Source organism: Leptidea sinapis, chromosome 28 (assembly GCF_905404315.1).
Source record: "Leptidea sinapis chromosome 28, ilLepSina1.1, whole genome shotgun sequence".
NCBI lineage: Eukaryota > Metazoa > Arthropoda > Insecta > Lepidoptera > Pieridae > Leptidea > Leptidea sinapis.
This window is the reverse complement of record NC_066292.1, coordinates 9,026,178-9,044,491: the sequence shown is the minus strand read 5'-3', so window position 1 is coordinate 9,044,491 and position 18,314 is coordinate 9,026,178.

The following is an 18,314-nucleotide window of genomic DNA, read 5'->3' as shown; positions in this document are numbered from 1 at the left end:
GGCGCTGCCCTCATCCAACCAATTCCAGCGATCTTGACCAGAACGTCGGTCTACCAGCTTGTGAGGGGCCCACGAACACTTCGTTTTCCGGTGGTCGCCATTTGAGGACTTTTATCTCCCACCGGCCATCTGTCCATCGAAATATGTGCCCTGCCCATATGTACTTCCCTTAACTATAATTATTCGCAAACCTTTCCCTAAAGATATTACTTAGTGATAAACGTGTAAAGTAAAGAGTGTAACGAAGAAGAAGAAAACGCATATTTGGGAACACAGGTACACTTCGGGTAGTTTTTGCAAAAACAATTTAAGTATGCAGGAAAGACAACGATAGTTGACTTTACAACGAAATTGGCGATAATCGCGTGAATAACTATGCCTTGAGAGAAGGGGGGATTTTTAAATTTTTTCGCGAAATTGGTCCGTTTGCTTGAAATGTAACACCTAATCCTGTCATTAGTGTTACGACAGCCAAAGCATGACCTTGCTCTATTGTGACGAAGAGGCACTACTGTAAGTTCAGCCTTATTTGTTTACATATTTATTAATGTAACTTCTTGATAAGAATAACATTTTGTTACCAGATCAAGGTTTATTTATTTATTTATTTAACCACACTACATCCATCATTACAGGTTTAACATAATGCGACAGAGTAGTGAGCATAGACCATAATATAGTATTGTGTAATTTTATACACAATACTATAATTGAAAAACATATTTAGTAAAAGAAAAACATAATTAACTAGATAATATTATTCAAATTGAATACAAACTAAACAATACGCAGCTCTAGTGAGTTCACTTTTCGAATACAAGAACAGGTCTTAGTGTTCGGACATCGCGAGGGCACCCGCAGCACACGTGTGTGCGGTGCGCACTGCAGAAGGTTGGTGCGTGCACGAGGCACAACCAGCAGTGGTGGTGGCCGCCGCCGTCTTACGTATTCATCAGGGACACACAGCAGTACTGACTCCAGGAGCCTAGGACTGTGTATCTTACCTCTAATTACTTTTAGTAAATACACAGCTAAAGGGACTTCTCTTCTAACCATTCATTCCTTCAAAATTCCTTCATCCAAAATAATTTTTTTAATAACCCACCATGCCTAACAGAAACAAAGTAGGATACAATAATGGGTAGCCCGGGTATACCCCAAACTGCTTGAGATACATTAATCTAAGGAACTTATTCTGTATACGTTCAAGCATAAATTTATATTTAGCCTCATGGGGAGATCAGATTGTAGAATTACATTCCAAATAGCTTCTAACAAGTGCATCCTACAATGCTCTCAAAGCCCCGATATTTGTAAATTGATTTGCTAGCCGTAACATCAAACCTAAGTTACGATATGCTTTCCTACAAATATCAATAATATGGGTCCTAAAGATCAAGTCAGCTGTAAAACACACTCCTAAGTCTCTGACCTCAGTCACCCTTTCAAGTAAGTTTCCTTCCATATGATATGGATGATGATGTGGAATATTGAACACTTACTTGTGTTAAAATATAGTTTATTTTCTATGCTCCACTTTAGAACGTTGTTTATATCCTGTTGAAGTGGCTCATAGTTTTTGTTTTCCATTTTGTAAACTAATTTTAAATCATCTGCGAATATCAATGGTGTTGACTTTGTAACTACTTGGGGTAGATCATTTATCATCAAAATAAATAGTAATGGCCCTAAATTACTACCCTGACTGACACCTGAGTTTGTGGCATAGGGCTATGAATAATATCCGTTACAGTCAACGTACTGACTTCTATCACATAAATAATTGGCAAAAAACGCCAAAATATGTAGAGTGCAGCCTACACACGCCAGCTTATTTAACAGAACATCGTTGTCTACCGTATCGAATGCTTTTTTAAAATCGAAGTAAGCCACGTCCACTTGTCCCCCGTCCAGGACGAAATCCGTGCTTAGCGTCAGACTCAGCACTGCAACAGGTCTATAGTCGCTGGTCTCAATACCTCCTTTACCTTTAGGCACTGGTACAACTCGAGTGAGTTTCCACCAATCCGGATATATTGCAGCTTCAATACATACATTGAATATATGTTACAAAAGTTTGACTAATATATCTCTAACATATTTAAAAATAAAAGCAGGAATGCCATCCGGCCCAACGAAACGTTTATCCAGGAGGCACTTGAGCGCGCTCAAGATATTGTCGGTACACAAGGGCTCTAAATGAGTCCATGCACCCGCTGACTCCACCGTCACACCTGCGCTTACCGCCGCCACGCTCAGCAAGACCGGCTCTGGATTATACATCGACTTAAAAAACTTAGCGAACTCTCCGGCACAGTCGTAAACAGACAGCATTTTCCCGTCTTTTATTATTTTTCTTTCGTTCATATTACCTTTTCTATATCTAATATAGTTCCAAAAGGCTTTTGGATCCAGGGCCAAATTTCCCTGCACGCGGTCACAGTATTGGTCGTGTGCACGTTTAGTTTTGATTTTATCTATTGTCCTATATCGTGAAAATTTTTGATAATAACTACGCAAATTTCTCAATTATTAAATATTATGAAATCTGTATTTAAGTTTTATAGCCCTTATAATGTCAGCGGTATACCACACCGGATAAACATATTTATGTTTTAATGAATGTACCTTTCTGGTGGGGACACAGTCGTTAAATACTTCATAAATTTTGCTATAAAACGAGTTGAGTATAATGTTTAAATCTTATGCGTAGTACAATTCACCCCAGTCTATTAATTTTAACATATTATATAACCTAGTGAAATCGGCTTTATTGAAATTCCAACGCTTAATGTGTATCGGGGTTTGAGAGCATCGTGAAAACCCGGGTACGGGAGATGAAGTAAGCGCGGGGAGGTAAGGCCGCGGCAAGGGCGGAGGAGAGCGCGCGCTGAGTGTGACGCACACTGCAAGTGGCGGGTGGTACGCGTCCACCGGTTGCAGCGCCTCATCCGGGAGCTTCACACACTCCTCACTGCGAGCGCTCAACACCAGATCCTATTGTCTGCCTATACAGTTATTTACTGAGTTATACTGAGTGAACTCACAGAATGTCATAAAACATTCAAAGTAATTGCTTACAGAACTATTGCACTAATATAAATTAAAGTCTCCAATCAATACTAAGTTGTTTTTATATGTAAAACATATTTTTTCTAATAATGTAAACAATAACATATACTCATTTTGTTCAGTCTGTGGTGGAATATACACTATGCAACATGTAAATAAATGCCTATTATGCTTAAAGACATTAACACAAGCTTATTCAAATTTATGATTATTTATGTCGATATTGCACGAATAAGTACGCTTGAGTTGTACTTGTCACGGCACTTCTTATTACTTATAAAAACGTTTGATAAACACTTATTTCACTAATTTTAAACAGTTATCTATATTACACAGGTGTAATAACACTTAAGGTCCAGTTTTAGCGATATTTCATAACAATTAAATGACAGTAATCCTTTATAATAGAACAAAAACACCGAGAGCGATCCGCACAGTCCGAGCGTCGCGCAAGAAAAAAAAATCCGCCCAGCTGATGACTAGAAGATAAGCCGTATAAAAAAATCTTATAGAACTTTCGAGTAAAGTTTCATATACATTAAGTAAGAAACTGTTACAACAAACAGACCCATAAATTTATTTATTAAGGTTAACAAGTATTATCTTGATTAATTAATTATCCCCATGAATGATTCAGTAAGGTGAGATTAGTACACAACATTTAGGAAGGGACTAATGGACTCTCACTGTCGCTTAAGTTAATTATTGATCACAATAATTAGGTGTAACGGAGACGTAAATAAGCAAAAAACCGTTGACGAGTACAGATAATGAACAAGCCATGTAACTTTTTGTTACACTTTGATTAAAACCTGCCCACAGAGTGATACTTTGGAACATTAAACAGTCATAATTTGATAAACAGATCACTATTCTAAGTCTCGATCAGACGGTCTAATTTTTTCTTTAAAAAGGGGCAATGGGTAACATTCGGCAAGCTTTTATATATGACTGGTTGTTCACTATTTGTTCTGTTTTCAGGGGGAGTCTGGTTGACAGGAGTCGAGAAAATATTTGTCATAGTTCTAAAATATAACGTTATTACACTTACACTTATATTCGATTACACGCATCTTAATCCTTTAAAAACTGTTTTATTTAAATGTGTAACACTCGCTTAATCAAGAAAAATGCTATACTATTATAATTGATACTATTATTAACATGCTGCGATGGCTTAGTCATAAACAAAAACAACATGCTACATAATTAGAAAGCCACAAAACAATAAAATAGTTTTTTTTTATGAAAATAAGGGCCGAGACGAGCAGGACGATGATCAGCTGATGGTAATTGATATGCCTTGCCCATTACAATGCAGTGCCGCTCAGGATTCTTGAAAAACCCAAAAATTCTCGCGCGCTCGTCCCCTTGAGACATAAGAAGTCTCAATTGCCCATTAATTTCACTAGCTACGGCGCCTTTCAGACCGTAACACAGTAATGTTTACACATTACGGCTTCACGGCGTAAATAGACTGAGATATGATGATAGTCAAACTATGACTATCATCATCATCAGCCAGGAAGACGTCCACTGCTGCACAAAGGCCACCCCCAAAGATTTCCACGACCTTTACCTACCAACGCTGCGTCTTCCGGTACGTGGTCGCCATGGACTTTACTGTCCCAACGGCCATCTGTCTGTCGAACTATAAATATACAGTTGGACTATATCTGTGTACCATTAAATTAAATATTAAATAACTGGACACAAATGGCATTGCCTTAATGTCTTTTTCTACAAAAGATCTTACTTCCTCCGAGTCTAATGATTCCACTATATTAGTAGTCTGGGAGGACACGGCTCCACTTCATGCCTTTCTAATCAACAATGACATTTGAATATAAAATATCCATATTAAAATAGTAGACTATCCTGGATGTATTGCATTTATTTACTGGACTAATCAAGCAAACTTCCTATCATTGTGTTTACCGGTTTTTAAATGAATGATTTGTTAAATATTCCAAGTGCACACTACCTTTAAGGACTGCAAGTGTTCCAGTTATTCCTCTCGTGTTTTAAGGAGAATAAAGCTGGCGTTTATCACCACTTAGGTATACAATCAGATTGAACGTAGACGCTTGTGTCCTTTATTCCATAAAAATATCATCAAATGTAATTGAATATATCTCTGGAAATCTTAAAATTAACAACAAAGTTACAATCTTTGCGAGATGTTTGTACTGTTATCCCTAAAAATTGCCAAATAGGGTAACCACCATTTATTTACTTAAATAAAAATAACTACGACAAAACGACTGTGTCCTACATAACGATTATATATACTATACTAGCTCTCCCGGCAAAAGTTGTTTTGCCATATAATTTATTTTAAGTGTTCGACGATTTTTTCTTCATCGTATTTTACAAATACACCTACTATCAAAAAGTCTTTTTGGGTTAATATATAGCATATATATGACAATCAAAAAAATTTGGCTTTCTATTGCTAACAGAATTTTAAAATCGGTGCAGTAGATCTAGAGATAAAAGTCGGCAATGCTCTTGTGATTCCTCTGATGTTGCAAGGCTTCCCGAGAGCTTGTGCAAGTGGACCTCTAGCTTTCTCAATGGGCGCAGCATACAGGTCGTTGTCGACGGACATTGCTCGAACCCGAATCCCGTGAATGCTGGAGTGCCCCAAGGCTGTGTGCTATCTCCCACGCTGTTTCTTCTGCATATCAATGATATGTTGCACACCGCTAACATGCATTGCTATGCAGACGACAGCACTGGTGATGCCGTATACACGGGCCATGCAGGTCTCTCTCGGGAAAACGTCGAGCAGTGCCGGGAGAAACTTGTGTCTTCTATAGAGTCCTCTCTTGAGAGGGTCGCGGAATGGGATAAATTTAACCTTGTCGAATTTAACCCCCAGAACACTCAAGTTTGCACGTTTACCAATAAAAAACCCCATTTGTCGTATCACCGCTCTTCGACAACACCTCCCTAAAAGCCTCAAAAAGCAAAAAAAAACAGCCCATTTGGCAAAGCCAAATTGGCTTCAAAGAAACTGGCCGTCATTAATAGAGCATGGCAATACTTCAAGCCGGCCCACATTCTAGCGCTGTACAAAGCGCAGGTCCGGCCACACATGGAGTATTGCTGTCATCTCTGGTCTGGCGCACCCCAGTATCAGCTCGATCCATTTGACCGCGTGCAACGCAGAGCAGCTCGAATTGTCGGGGACCCAGTGCTCTGTGAATGGCTGGATTGGCACTTGGCGTTGCGTAGAGACGTCGCTTCATTGTGTGTCTTCTACCGCATTTATCACGGGGAGTGTTGCGAAGAGCTGTTTAACCTGATTCCTGCCACCGAATTCCACCTTCGCACGACACGCCACAAGTTAGGATATCGTCCCCACCATCTGGATGTGTGGCGGTCCTCCACAGTGAGGTTTACAAGGAGCTTTCTTCCACGTACTTCAAAGCTGTGGAATGAGCTTCCTTGTGCGGTGTTTCCGGGACGATACGACATGGGTACCTTCACAAAAAGCGCGTTCGCCTTCCTTAAAGGCCGGCAACGCTCCTGTGATTCCTCTGGTGTTACAAGAGATTGTGGGCGGCGGTGATCACTTAATAACACGTGACACGTACGCTTGTTTGTCCTGCTATTCCATAAAAAAAGTGAAACAGTTAAAATGTCGATTTAATAATCGCTATTTAAAAATTTATAATAAATATAGCAATAACAATAGTTTAATAGCTTTTTCCCAAATATTTATAAATATGGTCACCCTATGTCAATTCTAGAGCTCAGTCTTATCCTCGACTTGCGACTTGAAATATTCATTTTTTAGAACTGCCCATTCATTTGACCCATTTTACTTGCTACGGGAATACAAATGCATAAGCTTATTTGAAATCTTTTTGTAAAAGACGCTTTCAACCATATTAACACATTTTTGTTATAATCTTATTTATTAAATACGTTTATTTGTATTTCTTTAGAATAAGATGTACATATTTAGACATAATAGCACTACGTATGCACATGCCAAAAACACAGTTTCCATGATAAGCTGATTCCGTTTTTAGGTGCGCTTCGTGCTTATAGTCCGGTGCCTGTAAATGAGTGTACGTTACACGATCTGCAACTCCATGGTCAAGCCTCACCCAGAGTACCTAGTAGAAGTCTGGAGAACCACAGCAAATACTACTTATATATATAAGTAGTATTTGCGTATAATTTTTACTCGTCAAGCAACGCATAAGATTTGTCTAGGCATTCAGGCAAGAACAAACTATGTGAAAAGAAATATAGCGTTTGATCGTGCGCAGATATATAACATATTACCTAAATATATTGATTGGGCTCTTCAATAATAAAATATCGAAGTGCAGCAAGTATTATAATGAATTATTTTGTATATAATACAACTTATAATAGTTTAAATGTGTTAGAAGAGTATTGTAATCAGTATCTCATCGGCAAGGCAGCGCCAAGCTAACAAGTGCCCTTGCAGATAAGTAGCAATTTGTTCTTCGAACAGATATTCAGATATAAAAAAAGCCGAGTCGTTAAAACATTAAATTAAATTGCTAAAAACATAATATATTAGATGGTGAATTTTGGTTACTGTTAATGTTAATGGTTTTTTGTTACTTTTAATAACTAAATTGTAGTTTTAGTAAATAAAAATATTATAAGATATGTTGGTCCCTTAAGTATGTACTTTTATCTACACCGATCCTTTAAATCCTCTATTAAAGATTCTGAAACAGTTAGCTTATTGCCAACATAAAAACACCCAATGTCCTAATAACAATTACATCATCCAAACGAGTGTTGTAATGTTATACTGAATTTCATAACAACACTCCTTTTTTTTTCCATCCTTTCATAGGCAAAGAGTTTCAACAGACAGCCACATTCTTATTGCTCGATGCGTGGTATCTGTATGAATTTCATAAAAAGAACATTTTCGTTTACGCGCGTTCCACACTACCAGAAGGTCGCGCGCCGTAAAAAAAAGTAGATTATTCGAATCCGCGCCATTGTTGTTTTGTTTACAAAAAATGAGCGATTCAAGTTTTGACAGCACACTGCCAGATATTTGAACGCTGCAAAACAACATAATATCAAAGAGAATTTTAATAATTGCACAATACAAAATGTAAATTACTACTAAAATAAATAATTCTTTCATTAATACTTAGTTCATTTGTATATAATCAGTAATGGATGATATTAGGTTAGGTACTACTAGGACTGGCTGTTTTAATGTTAGAAGTAAGCTAACTGTTTCAGAATCTTTTAGAGGATTCATGTTCTGGGTGTAGATAAAGTGATGTATGCAACTGTTGATAATTAGGTATTAAAACACTCATGTGATACTATTATCACAAAATCCACATTCGTGTTTTAATACCCCTTATTACACAACAGTTGCATAAATAACTATTACTCACTTCTTTTTGAGATGAATAAACTTTCTGAAATCTGAAACCTGTTTTGGAAGACCCTCATAAAGGAATCTTATGCAGTTTTAAACCAATAGGATATAAATCATAATCAGGATATTATCAGGGGATAGTAATCAGTGTAGCCACATACTATAATTGCAAATAATGTTTATTTATTTTTTTAATAAAACTGTCGTACGTGTACGACAAAATCATAGTGTGAAAGTTAACCATATTCTAACTTCTAAAACAGTATTTAAAAGTGCAGAAGTGTAGTTATAAGTATCTATATTACACAATGATTCAGCTGTCTAGATAAATTAACTAGACATCTATTTCGAGATTTATTGATTGCAATGATCTCATTTTGTTTTCTTTTTGTATGAAAATACGGGACGAGACAAGCAGGACGTTTAGCTGGTGGTAATTGATACAAGGCAGTGCCGCTCTGGATTCTCGAAAAACACAAAAATTCTGAGCGGCACTACAATTGCGCTCGTCACCTTAAGACATAAGATATTAAGACTAATTTTCCCAGTAATTTCACTAGATACGGCGCCCTTCAGACCGAAGCACAGTAATGTTTACACATGCATCTGCCATGACACATTACTGTGTCATGGCAGAAATAGGCGCCGTTGTGGTACACATAATCCAGCCGGAATCCTGTGCAAATGAGCCTCCCACTGGTAAAACAGAACTCTCTCACATAATATTAAAATTTACGCAAATTGTTGGTTCTATATAAGCACTATTATCTACAATGTACCTTACATTACACAATGTATGATTTTAAGTTTAAAAAAAAATTAAATAATAGAGTATCAAATAAAAATTAATTAAATCATTGGTACGGGTATGAATAATGTCAAAGATAGCTTCCGGGTTTTTAAAATGGAACTTTTTATGCCTTTTTTAAGTCAGTTTGGCCGCGGTCTAACGCGCCAGACTTAAGCTCTGATTTCCGAGAGGGACAGTAGGTTCAAACCTCACAAACCCTGGGTTATTTATCTTATTATTAAAGTGTACCACAGCAAGCTCTAAATAAACAATCAATGTAATTTGTCAGAAATGTGTCGAATGTAAATAATTATTACTTGACAATTATTTATATATAAATAATAATAATCTTACGTTCAGGAAGTTTTTTCCCGGTTAGGGTACCCCTCCGCATTGTCCCATAAGGAACTTCGTTCCAAAATTTGTGATTCCTCTGGTGTTGCAAGAGAATGACCGCCCGATGATTACTTAACACTAACGGCCATTCACAATATTCAGTCTATCTCTTACTTGAGATAAAAATCGTAACTATCGTTGACTTTTTTGTCCACATAAACTTATCGATGGTAACTCACCTTATCCGTACACACTGTCTGTCAATTGGACGACGTATAGCATACCAGCGATAAAAGTTTGTTTGGAAATCGCAATTCACGCGTCGCAATATAATGCGATAAGAATGACTTATCGGGTATAGTGGGACATCTTTAGATTATTGACAGCTAATTACTGACAGTAGAAGGTAATAATTTATCACTATCTGTATAAAGACCCGTTCGTCCTCCTTTTCTATAAAAAATATCCTTAAAACCGTACTACGAACGAACACTACACACCCCAGGTGGAGGATGATATTAGGTTTGAGGCATGTGGTGTGATGTTAGCAGGGATCAGGTACGTTAAATAGCAGAGCTGCTCTTCGAAATACTTTTCGTCAAATGCAATTGAAGGCTATAAAAAATGACTCACGAGCAACACTGAGTTGCACGCGTTCAAAGAACAAAACCCTAGACCCTAAAAAATTAACAACCTTTTACTAATGAACGGAAGGTATTGACGGTAGATACATGTAAAAAAATATGCGATCACACCTAGTAGTAGGGTATGGGTTACTTTTGGTATTAAAATAAGGTTTTTATATTATAATAATAAATATATATTGAAGTTAGCTGTATTGTAATTAGTTTATTCATATTATTTAGTAGTAATTTAATTCACTCTTAATAATTAATAGTGTTCGACAATTGCAGAAAACGGTAACCCCGGTAATCTATAAGACCCGAATGGTTTTATGTTTGTACTTATAATAATAATAATTCTCCGTTAGTTTCATAAACAAAAACATTATAGGTAAGTAAGAGAAAAATTAATATTCGTAAATATACTAATATAATAATATTTATCACGGGGAGTGTTCCGAAGAGCTGTTTAACCTGATTCCTGCCGCCGAATTCCACCTTCGCACGACACGCCACAAGTTAGGATATCCCCCCACCATCTGGATGTGTGGCGGAAAAGCTGTGGAATGAACTTCTTTGTGCGGTGTTTCCGGGACGATACGACATGGGTCCCTTCAAAAAAAGAGCGTACAACTTCCTTAAAGGCCGGCAACGCTCCTGTGATTCCTCTGGTGTTGCAAAAAGGTGACCCGTACGCTCGTTTGTCCTCCTATTCCATAAAAAGAAATATACTGGAATCAATATCTTTCATTTCACGATATCCCAAAAATATTACATTATTAATAAGAGAACAACAGGCAAATTTATAGAAATCATTTTTATTATCAAAATGTTTGCAGTAGCAATAGTGCAAGGCGCTACACTAATTTCATTCCATGCATTGGATGCGCCGCAATTATTAGTTTTCTTGTAATTTGGTTATGGCAATTTATAGCAGCTATAGTCCATTGAAATGTTACATTTTTTAAGCCTAACCTTGTGTTTTTTAGAGGACTTTTATAATATATGTATAGCAGATGTAGAGGAGTTTTATAATATACTAGCTGACCCGACAGACGTTGTTCTGTACGTAATAATAAACAAAATATTGTTTTTTATGAATTTGTCAATAATTTTTCACAAGACCAAGAATTTTTTCGTAACGTATACTCCTTGTTGATATAACGAAATTGTTTCACAGCAGGACTGTCAAACCGTGCGTCAATAAATTCTCTCACAGAAAATATGTCTATACAAAACAAACATTGGAAATAAAAATAATTATGGGTCCCAAATCGAAATAAAAAGTATCCTATCTCTCAAGTTGGACTAAACTGCACTCCATGAAGTAATTTTTATCCCCATTTAAATCCGTTCATTAGTTTAGGAGTCCATCGCGGACAAACAATGTGTCACGAAATTTATATATTAAGAAGATGTGTTGTTAAGAGTACTGAAAAATAGTACTCACTTCGGAGCGCTGTAAGCCCAAAGCTATTGACTTTATGAAAAAATGTTCCTCAAAAAACGATCTACAAAAGTGGTCTGATTTCATTTTCGCTTATAACTTTTTTATTAATAGTTCTACGACATAAAAATTACTGGACCAAAGTTGTAGAAAATTAAATTTGCAACAAAAAATGAATACAATTATTTTATCAGGTAAATAGTTTAATAGATAAATCGTAAAAACCATTTCAACCCCTATTTTCAAAATGGTGGCCGTGGGACAAGGGTGGCGACCCCACAAACCTGGTTTTAGCCTTACACTGACCCCCTCTACGCATCAAAAAAATAAAATTGCGTCCTCTAAAAAACGCAACCCCAAATGTAACTTTTAAATGGACTACTACGATTTCCTGTAGATGGAGAAATAGACAACAGACGCATTGTTATCTGAGAGGTGAAACTTACGACAACTTCGCAATTATAATAATATAGTAACTTTTCCAACGCACGCGCAAATACAAGTATCTAAGTCGACATGGGTGAATTCAAAGCTTACTACTGACTATTGTTATATGAATCTGTTAATTTTTTATGAAGAATTAGTCATAATAAATTAATATTCTTCAAAAAATTATTCTCAGTTCAAAAGTATTCTAGTACTATAGTTCTTTAAGTATGAATCACAGACAGATTTTTTTTTGCTGGCGTTTTATTTTAAATAACAAAGATATATCTTCAGCAAACAGTATAATATCATGTTTATTTTGAATAAGATATGGTAAATTATTGACGTTAACCAGGAACAAAAAAGGACCCAAGATTGAACCCTGTGGTACACCCATTGATATGATTGAACAAGTTGATCTTTTTCCATTAATTTCTACTCTTTGAATCCTATTACACAAACACGATTTTATTAAATCTAGAGAAACATCTCTAACCCCATAGTGGTAATTTTTTTTAAGTAAGGTTTCATGATGGACGCAGTTGAATGCCTTGGATAAATCACAAAACACTCCTAACGCATCACAGGAATCCTCCCAAGCATCCAAAATATTTCTTATTAACTTGATACTACCATCTGTGCTTGAAAGACCTTGAGTAAAACCATATTGTTTATTATGCATGAGGTCATTATTGTAAAAATGGTTGATTAATTGCATATATATATAAAAAATTTTCGAAAATCTGGCTAAAGGTTGGTCGTACTGATATGGTCTTAAATTGGTGGGGTTAGCTTTATATCCTGACTTGAATAGAGGAGTGATCTTGCTCTGTTTCATTAGGTTTGGAAATATACCGCAATCTACATACTTATTGAAAATTAAAGCTAAGTCTGTGGCTTTAATTTCTATTTCAGCTTTCACTACGTTAACAGAGATTCCCCAGAGATCTTGAGTTTTCTTAACGCTAATTAGTCTAAACGTTTTAATAATCTCTATGCGATGAACATGCTTAAATTTAAAGTTTGTAATACATAAAGATACGGTTTTCTGTAGCAGTTTCATTGCAGATATAGGTGAGGAATTTAGATATTTTGTCGTAGAGACCGGTATATCAGTAAAAAACTTTTCAAATGTATCTGTGATTTCAGAATCTGTTTTTATGTTTCTGTTACCAATCTTTAATTTGAACTCATTATTTCTCTTATTTGTTTTACCAATCTCCTCATTTATAATTTTTCAAGTTGCTTTTATTATGTCATTGCTATTTTTAATCTTTGAACTTATGTCGTGAGACTTAGCTCATTTACAATCGTTCTTGAATTCTTTAGAATATAACCTTACATAATTTTAAAATTTTGCACTTGTATTAAGTCGCCTCTGTTCATATAAGTTATACAATGATTGTCTACGTTTAAGTAAATTGACGGAAGCCCAGTTATTTAAAGATAAAGTATTTTTTTGGAATAAATTATTTTGAAATGTAATGAAATGAAATGAAATGAAATGAAATGAAATGAAATGAAATGAAATGAAATGAAATGAAATGAAATGAAATGAAATGAAATGAAATGAAATGAAATGAAATGAAATGAAATGAAATGAAATGAAATGAAATGAAATGAAATGAAATGAAATGAAATGAAATGAAATGAAATGAAATGAAATGAAATGAAATGAAATGAAATGAAATGAAATGAAATGAAATGAAATGAAATGAAATGAAATGAAATGAAATGAAATGAAATGAAATGAAATGAAATGAAATGAAATGAAATGAAATGAAATGAAATTTATTTGCAGGAAACATTGTACTTAAGGTGTTAACAATATAATGGATAATCCAATATGTTTCGTCAATTGACATGCAAAATATGTTACAAAATTGTCTAAACACTAATCGTACTGTTATATTGAAACATGTCGGATTTCACAATGATATCAATAATATTTATAAAATGAAATTTTAATACTTAGATAATATTATAATATGAGACGTAAATAACTTAATAATTCATTTAGTACCTATGTATAATATTAACAAATTCAATGTCTTAAAAGTATATTAATTTACATATATAATTATCAAATAGACTTATTCATTATGTATTGAAAAATTCATTTAAACTATAGAAGCACTTATTTGTTAACCACTGATGCAGTCTTCTTTTAAAAACTTTGAACGGTAAATCTTTCAATTCATTGGGCAATTTATTATATATTTTCTTATTTTTCTTTTATTTAAAATAAAGTTAAACAGTTTAGTAAATGATTAAAAAATATGTTGTACATTACATTGACATCCAAGTTAAGTAGAAATAGAGGAAGTAATAGTAAGAGTAATAGTAAGAGTAATAGTAAGTAGGAATAGAGAATTGGAACTGAGGCAATTTTTCAATTGATTTAAATGATAATTTGTGACAGGACTACATTTAATTTGTTTTTTTTGGAATAGATCTGATGTCTTTAATTTTTTTTAAGTTGACCAAAATGGTCCGAGTCTAATTTACTATAATAATACTACTTTACTATAATATTTTTCTTATAATAATACATTTGCTTATTGGAATAATGTCAGTGAATATATTGTCAATACACGTGGCGCTAGTTGCAGATAGTTCTAGTAGGCTCCGCAAACAAATGAGAGGGATTTAATGATTTGAATAGATTCAGCAATCGCACACTTAAGCAGCAGTTATTTATAATATTATTAACATTAAAGTCGCCACATACAACTAATTTCTTTTTCGATTGAGATTGATTATTGATTTGATAACACTATAAACTTTATATTTGAATAATTATTTTGAATTTCTGAGGAATTCGAATGGATGGTAGTTTTTAAATCCTCTTTTGAATAAAAATATTTAAATTTAAGTTTAACTATTCCATATTCGGTGATACAGAAAAATTATCATTTCAAAAAACTATGTAATAATCTACTTTAAGCTCTACTTCGGCCTTACATTACTTTATACTTACGGAATAAAAGCGAAAAGAGGTTAAAGCCTTTTAAAGAACCTCGAAATCTTCAGAACTACAAGCTGAATGAGACTGTAAGACTCTCTAATTCGAAACTGTGTCAACATTCATGTAAAATTATTTTCATTCGCAAAAAATTATCTATAAAGTTATACAACCTCGATATAAGGACCAAAGAAAATTATGTATTATTTTTGTAAGTTATCCCTTTTTGACGTTAGTTACGGATTTTTTTATTTTCATGTTTTAGTTATATTATATTCTTGATAGTGTAATTTATGTTGAAAAGCACATAAGTGAATTTGCTAGAACTTATCATAACCATAATGTTAACACCAGGAACAGACATACACTTATAATGCCTACTACTCAGCTAAGTCGAGTTAGTAAGTCTTTTGTTGGGTGATGTATATGCTTTTACAACAAGATCCCCGAAAATGTTCAAAACAAAAGTATTACGTTATTCAAAAGAATTGTTAAAAAACGTTTGTGTGGTAAAGGTTACTATTACATAAATGACTTTCTTAATGATACCACATATTGGAAATGTAGTGACCGCCCTCAGGCTATTAAATAATAAGTTTAATTGTACAATATTACTTTGTAAACATATTTTTTCGATGAAAAAATATCCCACTGAGTTTGATGCGCTCGTTCTTATCAATTAAGAAATCTGGGAGAGTTTCATGCGCCTCTTCTTCTCTCTCAGAGCGCCATTTGTTTCCGAAGCGGTAGTACTAGTATATTAGAATGACATAAAAAAAATTCTAAAGAAATCAATTTTGAGATAATAAATGCCTTTATGCCATTATATGTAGTTTCTATACTAAAAAGCCTGCCTTATATTAAATAGTAGGCAATAATTATGTAACACTTTCATAGTTACACCTGTAAAATAAATAGATAGATAGTCACTAAGATTCACTTTAAGTCGTACTCAGTTCTTACTTGCGTTGGGTTCATAACACATTGTTAAAACAGTTTACGTACACTAGACCCCCCAGGTAAGTTACCAAGGTTAATATTTTTAAGGAACTTATAACACAAAACACTATTAATGTATTATATGTATTTATAACTCTACAAGTACTTTGTGTTAAAGTGAAGTATAATTACGTATGTAATTGTAGAATTGCAAGTAAAAATATTTATAATAATTAATTATTTTATGATTACACATTTTATTTGTTTTAAATATGATTTGTTTAGCCAGAAATAAGCACGATCAAACAAGAATTGAAAAATTGCTTCAGCTTTTTAATAATAATATACGGACGACCGGATTCTTAAGAATGTACAAAACTTTAAATAAATAATACTAATACGACATCTGGATTCAAACCAGGGTCTTCTCCTGTCCGAATCACCCAATCCCATCTGAGCTATTATAGTCTTGTATATAGTGGCGAAATTTACCTTTGTATTCTAATGTTATTGTTGCTCTTTCTAATTAAAACACGGAAAACGACATTTTTATAAATGGAAACCTACCTAGATCAATTTATCGCCCCCGAAATATACAATATACTAAATTTTCTGAAAATCGTTGGATCCGTTTCGGAGATTCAGATTACTTATATTACATATAGATATATATATATACAAGAATTGTTCGTTTAAACATATAAGATTATTGAAGTATTAGAGTGTCAGAATTCCTTCAATATAGAAATTGTAATACATAATGAAATTCGTATTAAACATATAATAATGTTCAGGTCTTGTTTTAAATAAAATTCATTCATTGAATACATAAAATGCTTTTATTAACAGGGGAGTTTATTATTATCTTGATTGCGTTTCGGATTGAATCGTCCAACTTTAATTTGCAACAAAGGATAGGCAAATATATCTTAGATAGAGCTTATTATAATATTTTATTTATTGATTTGGCCTGATTCAAAATAAATAGGCATTCATAGTAGTTAGAACAATAAGTAGAATTGAACAGAAAAAGATACGAATGATTTTAGTTACTAAGCAGTGCTTCATTTTTTTAGTTATTATCTATGGTTCTAAGTCTGACTGTCTGTTCGAGATAAGTTCAAAAAAGATTGAGCTGATTTAAATATAGTTTTGACTAACTAATAGTGGATAGAGGTTATACATGAGGAACGCATTGTTTATAATAAGTGGCTGGGACCTTTCATCGAAAACGATGCCTCTTTTTATAGATCCATTGAAAAGTCGCGATAATCTATGTCTATGTTTTAAGGTTGAATTAATAGACCTATAGAAATATTTAAAAAGATAGCCTCATTTATTGTGCAAATGGAAAGAAAGGGCGTTGCCGGCCTTTAGGGAAGGTGTACGCGCTTTTTTTGAAGGTCCCCTGTCGTATCGTCTCGGAAGCACCGCACAAGGAAGCTCATTCCACAGAATAAAGAAAGCTCCTTGATTACCGCACTGTGGAGGACCGCCACACATCCAGATGGTGGGGATGATGCCCTAACATGTGGCTTGAAGTGTGAAGGTGGAATTCGCCGGCAGGAATCAGGTGAAACATTCGTATTTTGTTTAACTATAATTGTAATAAATAATAAAAATAGAGAGTGTCTATGTAACAAGCTGACGCGTTTCGACTGATGATCGCTGGCAGATCGCTAGTTATATTATATAATAATAATAATATTGACACACTTTTACACATATTGCCCCAAACTAAGCATAGCCTGAACGATGGGTACAAGACAACAATATATTTAATATAACATACTTACTTAAACATACATAAAAACATATAAATATCCATGAGTCGGAAACAAACATTCATATTCATCATATAAATGATTGCACCTAACGGTATCCGAACCCGCGACCTCTAGCTTAGTAGTCAGGGTCACTAACCATTCGGCTCTAAGGGTCTTCTATATAAAGTTGGTCATTGTTTCAAAGTGACGTTGAGCATGGGCTTACTCTGACAGTAGCGCTACCTCTGAACATTTTAAATCCTATTTTCCAACTCATGAACTTACGAAATAATAGACGAGATAATATAGATTAAAGTTTTAACCGGGCTTCGATTGATATAAATAACATGGCTCTAAGAGTATAAAACATGTCACCATATTATGTGCTTTCTGAGCAGGCTGTAAGGATTGTTTTGGCGTGTGATTATCAAGCCGTCAGGGTCGATAATTACTGTGTTAGTTCATTCATATTTAAGATGTGTCAGGATAAAATAGCGTAGGATTTCAGCCAGACTCACTATTATACCGGAATTGGAAACAGAATCTAAT